Raw genomic sequence first — 17,712 nt, 5'->3', positions numbered from 1 at the left:
GTGTTGACTGTGGAGCCAAGTAAATTAAAACTGTTGACTATCTCAATCTCTTTACAATCCATACTGATGCTGCCAGGCTCCAAAATAACATTATAAGCTCCTTTTTAATCTTAACTACCACGTTTCACCACACAGCTGTCAGAAGTTCAAACTGGACTTCTGTTTATTTTCAGAGCCCATTTAAACATCTTGAAGCATATAAATCTGAACTTTAAGGTCTGGCACATATGCCAATTTCTTCATGTCATCTTCCCAAAGTTTCTAACGAGAAGTAATCACTAGACGCTTATACTCAGAACACTGTCTGGCATAGAATAGCCATGCAATAAAAATTTACTTAATGAAGTAATGACTGTTTCTCTTTAATATTTTGATAATACTTTGTAATTCTCTAACAGCACTTTTATCTTCTTGCCTTGACCTATCAATTAGTTTATTCAGTAAAACAAATGGGGCACAGTTGTTGAAATCTAATGGAGGACGTTCAACTATGAATGCATTCTTATTAAGTGGCAATGAGAGTTTTGAAAGCACACATGACATAGTCTAGCATGACACACAGAATAAAGGAAGGCTTTATACTTTAGATTTAATTGCATATATGATCCTTTCTCCTATGATTATATCCATTTTTTATACTGCAAATACGGCCATCTCTGGCACAGTTGTGTAAATGTTTACGGTCACCTCTAACTCTCTATTCTATGATTCTACACATGTGTGCAATTCACATGTGGCCTCAAATGACAGACAGTAAATACCAATTTAAAGAGAAACGTGTTCTTTTCTTGACTTTAGGAAACAAACATAAGCACAAACAAGAGTTAGAAGAATGCTGATGATGTACCAAGTAATTGAAAGGAAGAGTGAGATTTTTCAAATCCCTGGAGGAAGTACTCACAGCTTTGCTTCTTTGTATTCACTTTCAATCTTTTTCAAACAACAGAACAAAATTCTGTTTTTTTTTGTGATCATCAATAAGAAAACATCACCAGTGGCACAAAATCTATCAAGTTTGTTTGTTGGAAGGTAATTCAGTTAACTGAGGGACCTTGTTTATTTTTTTTTAAGGGACTAATTTTAAATTTCACAGTTCCACCTCCCGACCTTGACACAATCTGGACTAAATTACAACTCAAATATTTTATTTTTCCAATATATAAGAATGAATATTCATGGTACTCATCACTTCCATTTAAAAAGGAATCTTTATAAATATACTGTATGATCCTCTTTTACATGATTTAAAATTGGGTTTGATTTACACATGTATTTTTTGGGTTTAATTACTGTTTAAAGATAGATCTACTAGAACAGTCAAGGACTCATTTATAACTATTGATGTGTGTAATAGATGCAAAGTGTTACAGAAGTGCTGGTGTAAGAACTTACGCTTCGAACTAACAAAAGGATGGGCTTTGCTCATTGGACGAGAAGTAAATGCCTAAATCAAGCCGAACCAATTAGATTCTTTCATTCAGGATACTGGATTTTGCTATCAGGTATTATCTATTAGAATCAGTATTAACTTGGGAAGATATCTTCCCATATGCATAAAGAATCAGTGGAAGTCAATTTGCAGATAAAAATGAAGGAAGCAAATATGAAAGAGGACACATAACATTTGTTTGGTGGTTTGTTTTTTTTTTTGCATTTGCTATTGTTGTTGGTTGCTATCACATCAATTCAGAGCTATGGTAACATTCCTTAGGATAAAAACCTAAATGGTACCCAGTATTGAGCCCTCATCATGACAGTGGCACTGTATGAATCAATTGTTGTGGCCATCATGCCAGTCCATCTAACTGAGGAAGAATCTGAATAAGACGGATGACACAAGGACAATATCACTGTACCCACCTTGTTTTTGTTGGTCCTTAACTTTTTGAAACCTGAGTAAGATTGAAAATCATCACAAATTATCAAAGACCAGAAGTGTTATAGGACAACATCAGGGCTTCATACATGAAAGACCTGAAAGGCAACTGAAAAAAGAATGAATGAAAAGACTACAATGGATGTCAGAAGAAACGCTGAAACTCGAGTTTAAAGGCAGAGCTATTTGAAAAAACAGAAGAAATGATTAAATAAAAAAGGTGAATGGAGGATTTCAAGGGGTGTCTTGAGAAGATAACATAGACCTGTAGGCAGAAAATTTAAAAAGAGAACATGCTTGGCATTTCTCAAGATGAAGGTACTGAAAATACAAACTGTTGTTTTAACACTAAAAAATCCGTTCTGTTAAAAAAACGAAATGAAAAAATATTATGTGTCAACTACTATCTCATTTCATTCTAATGGAGCTCAATTTGATGTTTACAGCCAAGAAAATTAAGGTGCAGAGTCAAGGTGTAGGCAGGCAACGCAGGCATGAGTAAGAGCCCACGGTGCTTATCAAGACATTGCATTTGGAGCTGCAGAGCAGGGTAAAGGATCACTGAGTCCAGAAAACAGAGCGGTATGTCTTGAATGAGATACTGGTCTTGTCTGAGATCTTGGTCTTGCCTGAGATTTGTCTGAATTTTTGACACATGGATATTATTAAAAATAATAATAATTTTTTGGTGGTATAGTGGTTCTGTTAGTCCAAAGGTGGTACTTTTCTGGTAGTTTAAATCCACCAGTAGCTCTACTTGAGAGTGGAGGGTAACTTACAGTCTCCAAAAACCAGCTGGGGGGTTAGCTATGAGTCATTTCCAACTCAACAGCAATGAGTGAGTGAGTGAATGAATAAGACCTTTGCTTAAACAACTGAAGAGGTTTCACTTACTTGCAATAAGAAAATCATATACAATAGCTCCATCACTTTGTTTCACACCCTTTTAACTGACAATGCTTGGATGTCACAAATGGTTAATGTGCTTAGCTGCTAAAGGAAAGGCTGGATATTTGGGTCTATCCAGAGGGGCTTTAAAGGAAAGACCGGGTGATCTACTACTAAGATACTGGTAACTGATAACTCCATAGAGCAGTGTTCTACTCTGATTCACACAGAGGTTTGCTATCAATAGAAATCAACTTTGCAGAAAATATGTGTGTGCACATCAATTTTAACCATTGTTACTGATGTTTGTGTACATATTCCCATTTCTATATAACTCCTATGTTTGTGCTGTGTTACACATACAGGTACTAGCATAGCACATCTTTGCACTTGTTTCCCTATTGTATAAACAAATCAATTACTTCTTTGTGGAAATGCAGAGATAAAAAGACAAAGGGCTTAAAGAAAGATGTCTAAGACTTTGTTTGTTTGATGAGCTTGACTAAATTATCAAGAAATATTTTACTGTGAGCTATCAGAAGTTCTGGCCTATTGGTAAGAAGCTACACCGAAATCCTGAAGTCATGTAGTTCAAAGTCACCAGGTGCTCCACAGGAGAAGGAAGGGCAATCTCCATCCATGCTATTAACTGACTCTGAAAACCTACTGGAGGGTCAGCTATGGGTCAGTTCTGACTCAATGACACTCAACAATATTGTTTATTATGTCTGCAATTAATGCTTTTAGTGTCACTGTTAAGCAATGAATGATATTTCCCAAAATACAAGCTGTAAATTCTATCTTCTATGAATACTGGCACAAATAAGTCATCTCAAAAAAAATATAATCTAACAAATCACAGAGTGATGAGAAGTCACAATGGGGGAAAAATGTAGAAGTCAAAGAGATGAACAGATTTCAAAGGTCAGCTAGAGACAACAAAGCTAAATTTAATGGAATGTGCAAAGAGCGGGCATTCGGGTATATAAAGGGTGGAAGAATTCATGTCTAAATTGAAAGAACTAAAAAACAAATTGAAGCCATGAGTTGCAATACTGAGAGTTGCAATACTATGGGTAAAATTTTGAATGAACCAGGACTCATTTAAAGAAGATGAAAAAAATATACAAAGTCATTCTACCAAAAATAATGGATGGACACTGAAAAAATTCAGGAAGAAAGGTACCAATTATAATAAAGGAAGACGTTCTTGCTTAACTGAAGGCACTGGTAAAAAAAATAAGGTCACGAATTGATGGAATACTGATTGACATGTTTCACCTACCAGATTCAGCCCTGGTTGTGCTCACCAGTCTATGCAAGGAAATCTGGAGGACAGCTGTTTGGCTGACTGACCAGAAGAGATTCATATTTGTTCTCATTGCTAAGAAAAGTGATCTAACAAAATGCGGAGATTATTGAACAAAATAATTAATGTCACATGAAAGCAAAATAATGCTTAACATCATCGAACAGTAGCTAGAACTAAACATTGAGAGGAAACTGACAGATGTTTAGAAGATTACAGGCCATGATCTTTTCAGTCACTTGCCATGCATCTGAGAGCTTAAAAAATGAATAAGGATGATAGAAGAACTGATGTCTTTAAACTATGGTGTTAGAGAAGAGGGCTGACATCCTACAGACTACCAAAAGAACAAACAGACATGTCTTAAAAGATGCTGTCACAGTGCTCCTTAGAGGCAGAAACGAGGAAGCTTCCTCTTGCACACTTTGGGAATTTTGCTAGCAGAGGTTATTCCTTGGAGAAGAACATCAAGCTTAGAGGGTGAAGGGATGGCAAAGGAGAAGACGACCTTGGTCAGGTGGGCTGGCACAGTGACTACAGCAATGGGATTGAGTGTATCAGAAACTGTGAGGATGGCATAGGAGAGGACAAGTTTGAGATCTGTTCTTCATAGGGTCACTATGAGTTGTACTAGACTCAATGGCATCTAATAACAACAATGGCAACAACAGCCTGGAGAAGAGTACTGATTACCCCACAGACTACCAAAAGAGCAAACAAGGCTATCTTGGAAGAAGTGCAACCTTATAGTGGGTTTAATCTGAAAGAGCTCTTTTAAGGCAAACAGTTGAAATTCATTCTCATACACTTTGGAAATGTTGTCAGGGGGGCCCACAATGTGGAAAAAGACATCAGGCTGGGAAAGGTGGACGGTCTGAGAGAAGAAGGTCCCCAACAAGATGGATTGACACAGCGTCTGTAACAACAGACATGTCAGAGATTAATAGCAGTGAGCATATCAGAGATGGTATGGATGGTGAAGGAAAGGGTAAATTTCAGATATATTGTTCATAACAACATTGTAAGTCATAGAGGACTTGATAACACCTATTGTCAAGTCTCTTAAGCTTTGAAAATATAAGTTTCTGTTTGCCAAAGTCATACCCTTTTCAGTTTATACAGCTGAGATAGATAACTGAGACAGACAGTAAAGGGGCAATTCAAACATTAGAGGAGGCTGATTAGGGATGATGTGTTTTACCTTTTGTAGTGCAAAGGCAGCCTTTCAAAGTAAACCCTAAGCAAACTCAGATTTTAGCAGGAAAGTTTTTGTTAAACTTTTGCATATAAACAAATTTAAATCTTAAGATGAGTTTTGCACACCAGAGCCTATATACTGTAAAAATGCTTTCTCTGGGCATTATTGTTATTTAAGGGAAAGCAAGACAATGCATTAATTTGACAGGTTCATAATTTAAGTCAAGTTCTTGTGGCTTCCTTCTTAACAAAATGAAGCAACAGTATGCTGTTAGGGTTCCGCACTGAGACAGGACAGAGTTGCAAGGATTGTGAGTTTTTACTATAAAAGGCAGCTAAACCTCACTTTATCACTGTGTAGCAAGGATCAGCCTACATTTAACTCCCATACAAGCTGGAGATGGACCCAAGTTTCACTTTCTAGCATTGCCAGTTACTTCTGTGGCACTTCCTCCCTCTTATTCTAACCAATCATAGTTAGAGTAGATCTTATCTTTGGCTCAGAGCTGAGTCAAAACACCCCTGAACTCCCAAGGCCCAACCATAAGGGAGGCTTCAGGCTCAGGAATCTGCAAAAGGCCCTGTTCTTCCAACCAGCTGGTCTCTTTTTCTTCCCTGCCATATCAGCTGGGGGCTTGGCCATAAGCTAGAAGCACTCTATTTTCCTTCCCTGACTATGTCTCTGTAGCCCTTCTCTATCACCCAGCCAGCAGAGTGGGATATACAATTCAAGAGGGTACTTTTAGTTCCTCATGGCTCAGCATACATTTGAATTTTTAATCCTTTACAATGGTTAATAAAAATAATAGGGATTTTGGTTAGTCATTGTAGAAGGACAGAAGCCTTCCCCCAAATCTATCCACTTTACCCACTGTCATTGCCTTCAAGTTGATGCCAACTCATGGTGACCGTGTAGGACAGAGTACAACTGCCACACAGCTTCCAAGTCTGTAAATCTTTACAGAAGCAGATGTAGGTTTAATGAACATTATTTATCCAGTCAAATGCTATGCAAAATTGCACTGCTGTTGTTAAGTGCCCTTGAGTTGACTATGACTCACAGCTACCCCATGAACAATGTATCTGAACCCGCCCTATTCTGTGCATCCTGACCATCTCTGACATACTCGAGCCTAGTTAGTCATTGAATCAATCCATCTCATAGAGGCTCTTCCCCTCTTTCACATGCTTCACCTTTCCAAACATCATGTCCTTTTCCAAGGACTGACCCCTCTTTACAACATGCTCAAAGTATGTGAGACAAAGTTTCACTATCATTGCCTCCAAGGAACATACTGGCTGCACCTTTGACAAAAGTATATTTGTTTATCCTTTTGGAAGTCCACAGGATCTTTACCATTCTCTTACATCACAACTCAAAGGCCTCCATTCTTTGTCTGTCATCTTTATTCATTGTCTAACTTGCAGCTGCATAGCAAGTCATTAAAAAGATATGGTTCAGATCAGGTGTACCTTAGTCTTCCATTTTCATTAGACACTTCCTTAAAGTGGCACTCTGACTTCTAGAGTGAATTTCAGAAACCAGAGTCAAATGGTGAAACCAAATTCTCTGTCCTACAAAGGCTAAATTACTGTTCACCACCTATTAGCTATGTAAGTTAGGCCAAGTTATGTTTTACCATGGGTAAGTTCCTTTTCTTTCTCAGTTTCTTCTGTAAAATAGGATAATCACAGAAGTATCTGTTTTCCTAGATTGAAGATGAAGCAGACAGCTCATTATTGGGAGAGGCAACCTGCCAATACTAGCAAGGGGTGTAAATGTAGCTATCTCGGAGGAAGTATAATGCTCAATAGAAGTAAGAATGTAAAACTTTGTCCCACAAACTTCAGGTATGTTGTCTGGAGAAGTCAGTCCTTAGAAATATACATCATGGTTGGAAAGACTGGGGGTCAAAGAGAAGAAAACCTTTAACAAGACGGACTAGAGACAGTAACTACAGTAATTGACTTGAGTATGTAAGAGACTATGAAAACAGTAAAGGATAGAGAGGGTAAGATTTAGACTTGTTATTCACAGGGTCACAGGGAGCTGCAATTAACTCAAAAGTACCAAACAATTTTTAATTGTGATAATAGTGTAGTATAGGGCAAGGTTTCAATCTGTTGTTATAGGACTGCTATGAGTTGTAGTTGGCCTATGGTCACTTGTTGTTATGTGCCATCCAGTTGCCTGCAACTCATAGTAACTCTGTGTACAACAGTTCTGAACCCTGCCCTATCCTTAGCCAGTCTCACTGTCTCTGACTCACCTATCCCATTACCCCATTAACTGTGTCAATCCATCTCATCCAGGGTCTCCTCTCCTGTGCTGTCCCTCTACTCTTCTAAGCATGATGTTCTTCTCTAAGGACTTGTCCCTCTTGGTAACATGTCCAAATTATGTGAGACAAAGCTTCAAAATTCTGGCCTACAAGGAGCTGCTTATTTTTTTGCTCTCCTCAAGCCAGACCTGTTTGTTCTCTTGGTGGTCCATGGTATATGTTCAATAATTTTCTCCAGCACCAGAACTCAAAAGCATAGAAAACAAAAGTAATTTTTAAACTCCAAGTCTAAAGAAACTTGTTAACACTCCAAACAATGTAACAGAACTTTCTGGTAAATACATGAGGCAAGAGTCACTAGTGAGTGAGAGTTTGTTTTGGAAACAGAACAATCCTACATGCCAGGTTCCAACATGGTGCCAAGAGTATGTTTCAGGTCTGGGTGCAGACATACTTACTCCTCATCTGTCATAGTAGCTGGGCAAATGGCTCTGGAGCTCTCATGTGTTTATTCTTATGTGCTGTATCATTTTCTGTGTTTGCCATAGTATGACAAGGATTGGTAAAGCTGGCTTCAGGTCATTAAGTGATCGCTCAGTGCATACCACTTTGATGCATGATATGAGGAGGTCTAATATTTTCAGACCAGTTCTCGGTGACAGTATGGGAAATGTGCAATTCGGTGGTGGGTGAGACTAGCCCTTTTCCTTTCTCCAGATGACTACAGAATGTTTTCCTCCAGGAAAGGAGGCACTAAGAAGTCATAATAACTAGTTAACCCTTTTGTCCAGGTAGCTTCTGATGAGAAATGAACAAAAGCAGCCAAAACAGTGATGACATCAAGAACAGATAAATGGTGAGAGATAAAAGGGATCAGACAGTAAGGGGAAACTAATAATTGAGTGGCCAGAAATTTCCAGACACTGTGACAGCAAAAGGGCTGCTTTCCAGGGTCAAAACTGAGAAACAGTAGAAATGGAGTTGACAACAAAATTGGCCAAGACCACACTCAGATATGAACCTCAAAGTACATGAAGAACAGTGCAAAGCAATGTTCTAGAATAATCTTAAAACAAGAAAGTCTTGATTTTGTAAATTACTACTGAACTATGGAGTGACTGGAGAGCATTATGATAAATGAACTAACTCAGTCCCAGAAGGACAAATATTGTAGAAGACCATTATATTGTAGAAATAGATAACTATTAAAACATATATGAAGATCTAAGGGGGAGAGAGTGGGAACAGAAGGATAAGGATGGGTGGGAGGGGTAATCAAAGGATCACACAATCTGGTGAGTGAAGGGTTGTTGTTGTAATGTGCCGTCGAGTCGCTTGCGACTCATAGTGACCCTATGTACAACAGCCCTAAACCCTGCTCTATCCTGTGCCAATCGCACTGCCTGTGACACACCCATCCCGATTACCCCAGTCACTGAATCAATCCACCTCATAGAAGGCCTTCCTCTCCTGTGCTGTCCCTCCATCCTCCCAAGCATGATGTCCCTCTCCAATGACTAGTCCCTCCTTACAACATGTCCAATGTATGTCAGATGAAGCCTCAGAATCCTTGCCTCCAAGGAGCAGCCCGGTTTAACCCTCTCTGGGATGAATCAGTTTGTTTACCTTGCAGTCCATGGTACCCTCAATACTCTTCTCCAGCACCACAGCTCAAAGGCATCAATTCTCCTATCCTCCTTAGTCATTATCCAATTCTCAGATGCATAACAAGTGGTTGCAAAGACCATGGCCTGTTATTAGACACACCTTAGTCTCTAGAGAGACATTACTGCTCTTCAGAACTTTGGAAAGGTCCCTACCAGCAGACTTTCTCATCGCAATACGTCTTTTAATTTCTTGGTTACTGGTGCCAAGAGTGTTGACTGTGGAGCCAAGCAAACTAAAGCTGTGAACAATCTCAATCTCTTCACTATCCATCCTGATGCTGCCAATTGGTCCCGTGGTGAGAATCTTTGTCTTCTTGACATTGATCTTCAATCCATATTGGAGGCTACAGTCCTTGACCCTCGGCAGCAAGCAATTCAGGTCCTCCTCAGTTTCAGCAAGCAGGGTTGTATGTAAACTTTGCAGGTAAACCAGTATAAAATAATACACACACACACACACACACACACACCACAAAATTTTCCTACAAAGGAAAATCTGTAAGACTAAGTTCTCATTGCTTAGCAGAAACCTTGTAAGAAAAAAAAAAAAAGAATGAAATGGCATTCCTAGAACTCTGATAGAGAAGAATCCTTCCCACACAAGAATTGTATACCCAGTTAAATTGTTCTTCAAGTATGATGATGATATTAGAGCAATTCCACATAAACTAATGTAACTTATGATAGCTACACCAACCTTATAAGAAACATAAAAGGAGTTCAGTTAGGACCAACAAGGATAGGCAACAATGTGAGATTAACATACATAGTATCTTTCAGAAACCAACTCAAACACATAAATATACAAAGTTAAATGAAGTTACAGAAATGAAAGTAGAAAATTGGAAATGTTAATCCTTAAATAGAGAAAAGTGCAAAAGGGAAAATTAAATAGTCTAATTACAACACTTTAAAAAAAAACCAAGCACAACCAACCAAAAAAACCTAGTTCTGAACTAGTCTAGATGTCCCTCTAACTTAACATATGTAGGTTGTCTTTGTACATATGTGACAGTATCTGTTTCCTAGATATTCTTTATGGTCCTAGAGAGGGTGAAACCTTGTTGCTCCTTGGAAGCAAAGATCTTGAAGCTCCATCTTACATACTTTAGGCACGTTTCCAGGAGGGAACAGTCCTTTAAGAGGGATATCATGCTTGAAAGGATGGAGGGTCAGCACAGGAGAGGAAGAGCTTTGATGAAATGTATTGACACAGCGACTGTGGTAATGGCAGCAGGTGTATCAGAGCCAGTAAGACTGACTCAGGGTTGTTATGAGTCACAGTCAACTGGATGTCACATAACCACAACCACCACGGAAAAAAGAGCTCTGGTGGACAGGAAAGTCTGGTCACAAGAGGCTGTGTTGCAATCCTAAAGGCATTTAATTTGAATCCACTAGCTGCTCCATGGGGGAAGGATTGGCAATAATCTCTTCCTGTGGGATTTACTGCCTCGAAAAACCTGCTGTAACATCAGCTATGATTGGTTCCAGTTCAATAGCACATAACAAAAATATGAATAAGGCACTGGGGACATATTTTCCCCCCAGTAATTTTTTATGTGCTGTTGAATTGCCTGACACCCATAGCAGCCCTATGTACAGCAGCACTGAAGCCTGCCCTGCCCTGAGCCGGTCTCACTGGTGCTAACCTCCATTGCCCCAGTTATTGTATCAATCCATCTCATCTGGGGTCTTCCTCTGCTGAGCTGTCTCTCTATCCTTCCAAGCATGATGTCCTTCTCCAAGGACTGATATCTCCTCGCCATGAGCCCAAGTACACAAGATGGAGCTTCAAAATCCTAACCTCCAAGGAGAAATTTGATTTCACCCTCTCCAGGACGAGACCTATTTGTTTTCATGGCAGTCCATGGTATGTTCAAGACTCATTTCTAGCACAATAATTTAAAGGCATCAATTCTTCTGTCATCCTTAGTCACTGTACAGCTCTCTGGTGCACAAAAAATAACAGCAAAGGCCTTGGCCTGGATCAGGCACACTTTAGTCTCTAGACTGACAATGTTGCTTTTCAGTACTCTGGAGAGGTACCTGACAGCATATTTTCCCAATGCAAATCATTGTCTTATTTCCTGACTGCTGGTGCCAAGAGTGTTTACTGTGGAGCTGAGAAAGTTGTAATTGTTAACAACCTCAATATATTCTCCATCTATTATGGTGCTGCCAATTGGCCCTGTGGTAAGATTCTGTTTTCTTGATGTTGAGTTTCAATCCATACTGAAGATTACAGTCCTTGAACTTCTGCAGCAAGCACATCAGGTCCTCCTCAGTTTCAGGAAGCAAGGTTGTATTGTCTGCATAATGGAGGTTTTTGATAAGTCTTTCTCAAATCCTGATACCACATTCCTTCTCACAAAGCTCAGCTTACTGAATACTCTGTTCTGTATATCGATTGAAAAGGTATGGAAACAGGGAGCAGGCCTGATTCACTCCTTTCCTGATTTTGAATCATGCAGTGTTTCCTTGTTCTGTTCTTAAGACTGTTTCCTATTACAAGTATAGGTTTTGCATAAATACAATTTAGTGTTCTGGGATTCCCATTCTCTTTAAGGTTAGCCACAATTAGTTCTCATCCACACAGTCAAATGCCTTTGCATAGTCAATGAAACACATTCATTTCTCTGTACCCTTTGCTTTCTGCCAAGATTCATCTGACATTGGCGATAATGTCTTTAGTGTAATGGCCTCTTCTAAATCCAGCTTGTATTGCTGGCAGATCTCTGTCAATGTACTGTTCCGGTTGTTTCTGAGTAAACTTCATCATGATTTTGCTAGTGTGTGATATCAGTGATAAAAAATCCATAGCATGTCTTGTCACTAATCTAAGGACCAGGCCTCTCCAGTAGTTCAAAGCCACCAGCTCCTCTGATGGAGAAAGATGAGAAGTCTGTACTGCACAAAGATTTACAGCTTTGGAAATTCATTGGAAGGCTACTGAGTCTTAATCTACTAGATGGCAATGTATCTGAGCGTGACAAAGTAGAGGAAGACATAGGAGACTAACAAAGATAACGTCAGTGGGTCAGGAAACAATGTTTTCAATAGTGAACAGACTGAATTAAGGAGTTACAATTATTTTCTGTATATAATGAATCAGAACTAATTTCTATGTGTTTCTGAATAATGGTAAGTTAATTCAGGCATATCATTGGGGAAATGGTTTTCAATTTTTTTATTTTAAACCTTGACTGAGCTTCTCTAACAAAGTTCCAGAAGAGAACAGTTTCTGCAAGTAGCCTGTACATGAGGGCCTTTGCCATGGGATCACTGAGTTGTGCAAATGGTTAAGATGATCTGCTAACTAAAAAGTTGGTGGTTCGAGGACACTCAGAGGGACCTGAGAAGACTTGGCCATCTACTTCCTAATGTCCACCAACAGAAACACTATGGAGGACAACTGTACTCTGACACACACAGGGTTGCCATAAATGTTTGCTGATTCAATGGTAACTAATACTCGTTGCCTGTGGAGTAAGTTCACATGAAGCTCTGGTGCAGCGCTTCCAATGAGAGTTCCAGGATAGTGACTTTATTGGAAAAATATATGCTCCCACTGAGGTTGAATAGTTGATATTTGGTCGGAAAGAAGAATTTGCTTTTCTAAAACAAAACCATTTGTTTTTCTGAATCTTCTGATGTTTGCACAATGCATATATGTGCAAAGTATCCACAAGGAGCTGGGATGCTCGCCCACTGGCCACATCTGTTTGTTGGTTTGAATGAAAAAGATACTCAACAGGTGGGACATGGGCCGTCCTCTCTCCTGTGAGGTACAAACTCAGAAACACAGAGGAGGGTCATTTTCAGTTCTGACTTCACAGCACAAATTTTTGAATAATTAAACCAAACCAACCAAACAAAATCTCAAACTAAATAAACAAAAAAATTCCCTATGCAAGTAACTGCATATTATAGAGTCATTATATAGAGGTATATATAATGACTTGTCATGCCTCTCAAGATTGTTGTTGATATTTTGTGCTGTCGAGTCACATAAGACTCACAGCGACCCTATGTACTTTATTCTGTGCCAATCTCACTGTCTCCACTACACCTGCCCTAATTATCCCAGTCAATAAATCAATTCACCTCATAGAATGTCTTCCTCTCCTGCGCTATCCCTCCACCCTTCCAAGCATGACATCCTTCTCTTAGGACTGGTCACTCCTTGCAACATGTCCAAATTATGTAAGATGAAGCTTCAGAATCCTTGCCTCCAAGGCGCAGCCTGGTTTACTCTTCTCTAGGATTAACCTTTTTGTTTTCCTAGCAGTCCATGGTATATTCAATACTCTTTTCCAACAACACACCTCAAAGGCACCAATACTTTTTCTAACCTCCCTAGTCATTGTCCAGCTCTCTGATGCTGAGTAAGTGACTTCAAAGACGATGGCCTGTAAAAGCACACCTTAGTCTACGGAGTGACACCACTGCTCCCCAGTACTTTGGAGAGGTCCCTAAAAGCAGACTTTCCCATCACAATACGTCTTTTAACTTCCTGGCTGCTGGTGCCAAGAATGTTGACTGTGGAGCCAAGCAAACTGAAGTTGTTAACAATCTCAATCTCTTCACCATCCACCGTGATGCTGCCAATTGGCCCAGTGGTTAGAATCTTTGTTTTCTTGATATTGAGCCTAAATCCATATTGAAGGCTGTAGTCCTTGACCTTCTGCAGCAAGTGCTTCAGGTCCTCCTCAGTTTCAGCAAACAGGGCTGTGTCATCTGCATGATGCAGATTGATGATGAATCTTCCTCCAATCCTGATGCCATAGTTCTCATAGAGCCCAGCCTCCCAGATGATCTGTTCTGCACATAGATTGAAAAGGTATGGAGATAGGGCACATTCATGGCGCACACCCTTCCCAATTTTGAACCATGTAGTATTTCCTTGCTCTGTCCTGAATATTGCCTCCTAGTCCAAGTATAATATAATAAATAATATAAATGGAGCCAAAAGGTCCTACACAAATTTTTTACAAACTTTCATGGTACACAAATGTTTGTAAAATATCTGGGAAGTGACGAAACCCAATAAAAGGTGTGCCTTCTCTTTATATTTAACTTGCCTCCCTTCCCTACTCCATCTCTTTCATAGTGTTAAACTACATCAAAACTCACTAAGTATATTAAGCTCCACATCAAGGAAATAAAACATACCAAACGGGGAAATGACAACCTCTGCAACAAATGGTGCTGGCAAAACTGGACTGATACCAGCAAAAAGCTGAAGCAAGAGCCACATCTTATACAACATAAATCAACTCAAGATGGATCAGAGACCTGGAGTACAGCCCAACTATAAAGTTCATCAGAAACAAACTGGGATGAGGCTTAGACAGTCTAGTCTATGGTATAAAGAGGCCACCAAATACAGCCAGAAATGCACGGTCTAGAAAGGTATAATTAAGGAGTTGGATCCCCTAAAGATTAAAATCTGTACACATCAAGAACATTTTCCAACAGAGTGAAAAGAAAACCTACAGACTGGGAACAATTAGCAATACTATTTCAGAAAATGGTCACATATTAAAAGTGTACAGAATCCTACAGGGTCTCCATAAGAAAAAGACTGACAACACAATTACAAAATGGGCAAAAGACATGAGAAGACTTTTCACAGAGGAAAACATTTGGATGGCCAACAGACACATGAAGAGGAACTCAAAATCACTGGGAAGAAGAGAGATGTAAATCAAAACCACAATGAGATACCATCTCACTCTAGCAGCAGTGTCAAAGTTTAACAGGGAAGCAAGTAAAAAATGTTTGACAGGATGTGGAGATTTCAAATCTCTTCTACATTGTTGGTGAAACTGTAAAATGGTACCACTATTCTGGAAGGCAGTTTGTCTTTTCCTCAAAAAGCTGAACATAAAAATTCCATATGACCTATCTATTCCACCACATGGAATATACCCTGAGAAAATGAGAAATGAGGCACAAATGGAGATTTGTACACCAATGTTCATAGCATTATTCACCACTGCAAGAACATGGAAACAGCCCAAATGTCCAACCACAAGGAAATGGATTGGGACATTATGGTACATTCACACAATGGAATATTATGGAGCACACAGGAGCAATGATTTTGTAAATCGCTCCTTAACTTGGAAGGGACTGGAGAGCATTTTGCTAAGTAAACTAACTTAGTACCATAAGGACAAATACTGTATACAACCATTATTATACAAAGACAGAGATAACTAGTAAAACATATATGAGGATTCAAGGGAGGGAGGGAGGAGCAGAGGGGTGAGGATGAGCAGAGGCGTAGTTATAGGGTCACACAATTTGATGGATGGAGGATTGGGTGGGTAAAGGAAATGGGAATTATCTGGTGAGAAAAACAATGTATATGAACATTTTAAGTGAACCAGTCATTGTTGTTATTATGTGCCATCCAGTCCCTTGCGACTCATAGTGACCCTATGTACAAGAGCCCTAAATCTTGCTCTATACTATGCCAAGCTCACTGTATCTGACACACCTACTCCCACCACCCTAATCACTAAATCGATCCATCTCATCAAGGGTTTTCCTCTCCTCTGCTGTACCTCCACTCTCTCAAACATGATGTCCCTTTCCAAAGAATGATCCCTCCTTGCAACATGCCCAAAGTATATCAGATGAAGCTTCAGAATCCTTGATTCCAAGGAGCATTCTGGCTTCACCCTCTCCAGTACCAATCTGTTTGTTCTCCTAGCAGTCCATGATACATTCAACACTCTTCTCCAGCTCAAAGGCATCTATTCTTTTTCTATCATCCCTAGTCACTGTAGCCCGGATCAGACACACCTTAGTCTCTAGCCTGACGTCGCTACTCTTCAGTACTTCATAAAATAAAATTTTATTTTTAAAAAAATCATTATTCTGTGGCCATAAAGATGTCCCCTGGCTATGGCTGAAAGTACACCATCTAGATTATCATGTTGTTGTTGTGTACCATCAAGTCAGAATTGACCCAGAGCTGACCCTCTGGGGAGTTTTTAGAAGAAGTTAATCACAGGAGGAGATTGCACATCCTTCTCCTGCGGAGTGGCTGGTGGATTCAAACTATGTGCCTTCAAGATTGCAGTGCAGCTTCTTGCCACTAAGTGTTTTTGTTTTATTTCGTTTTTCATCTTTAGATATCTTGAATATTCTGAAGCTTTTCTCTTGGAAAGGACATGAAACTAGGCCAGGAAAAGACCAAGATCACATGTTAAGTCAATGACGGAAAGCTAACTTCTCATGACTGCCACCACAGGAGAAATATGATGGAATGGACAATTCTGCAAAGCAGAATCCAGACCTTCAGAGAGCAAGTGAGCTCCAACCCAGACAGCTTCACTTTCAGACAAGCAAACCCAGAGGGACAGCAGCATGGCATCAGATCTATAGCCATGGTTATCAGACACAGATGGCAAATGCAAAAAAACAAAATAAAACACACACATCTTAAAAATGATGTGGGTACCAAATATCCCATGGACTGCCAAAAGAACAAACAGGTTCGTTCGTCTTGGAGAGGTACAGCCAGAGTTCTCCTTGGAGACAAAGATGATAAAGCTTTATCTTACAAAGTTTGGGCACGTTGCTAGGAGATGCTACTCCTTGGAGAGAGGGGGATTTCATGCTTAGAAACGTCAGTGAAGGAGAGAAGACCGTTAAGCAGGTGGACTGACCCAGTGACTACAGCAAGTGTCAGAGACTATGAGGTTGGCACAGGATGGGGCAGGTTTCGGATCAGTTGTTCATGGAATTGCTATGGATTGCAGTTCACGTGACAGCACCTAACAACAAACAGTTTCCTGCTCTCTTTTTGTTTGCTGCCTCATTTCACAGATGTGAAACCTAAATGCCACAGCATGAACAATGTACTGTCATCCAACCAACAAAAAGTAGAGGGGAAACTTAAACTTGGGCCTCTGACACTTGTGAGCCAGCTCCTCTATGCTGCCTCTCACTTTAAATAATTTTTATTTTTCTGTCTCTGGAAAATGGAGCTAGTTTAGTATATAGGTTTGCCTTCCTGATTAGGCTTAGCTTACAGTAATGTAAAGATTATTGCCCCGGACACTTCAAGCAGGCTGGGAGCAGCACAGACAGCTGTTTGACAGTAGGAAGATCGCATCTCTGGCTTTCAAACATGTTCATAAACCAATAAGGCAGATAATCCATATGCCAGGCAACTGAATAATGACTTATTACAGTTAGATGTGAGGTACCAGATCCAGACTTGGTGGAATGCAGAAGGAGGACAGTGATCTTATTTCCCCATAGGCCTTGCCCTTCCCCTCCACCACATAGCTAAAGCCTTAAGATTACTCAATGGTTCCTGTACCATCAAAGAAATGGCAGAAGCCTGCCACGCTCGTAACTAAAAGATCTGGGAACAGACAGAAGAACTCTGCAGCCCAAGGTGGCTCAGAACCCCTCAGACCTGAGAAAGACCACCAAAACCAGATGTCATTAAATAAAGTATGATGTCAT

This window comes from Elephantulus edwardii, unplaced genomic scaffold, assembly GCF_000299155.1.
Source record: "Elephantulus edwardii isolate Elephantulus edwardi_28Jun2011 unplaced genomic scaffold, EleEdw1.0 scaffold00230, whole genome shotgun sequence".
Classification (NCBI taxonomy): Eukaryota; Metazoa; Chordata; class Mammalia; order Macroscelidea; family Macroscelididae; genus Elephantulus; species Elephantulus edwardii.
The sequence above is the reverse complement of the archived record's forward strand: the minus strand, read 5'-3'. Positions refer to the sequence as shown.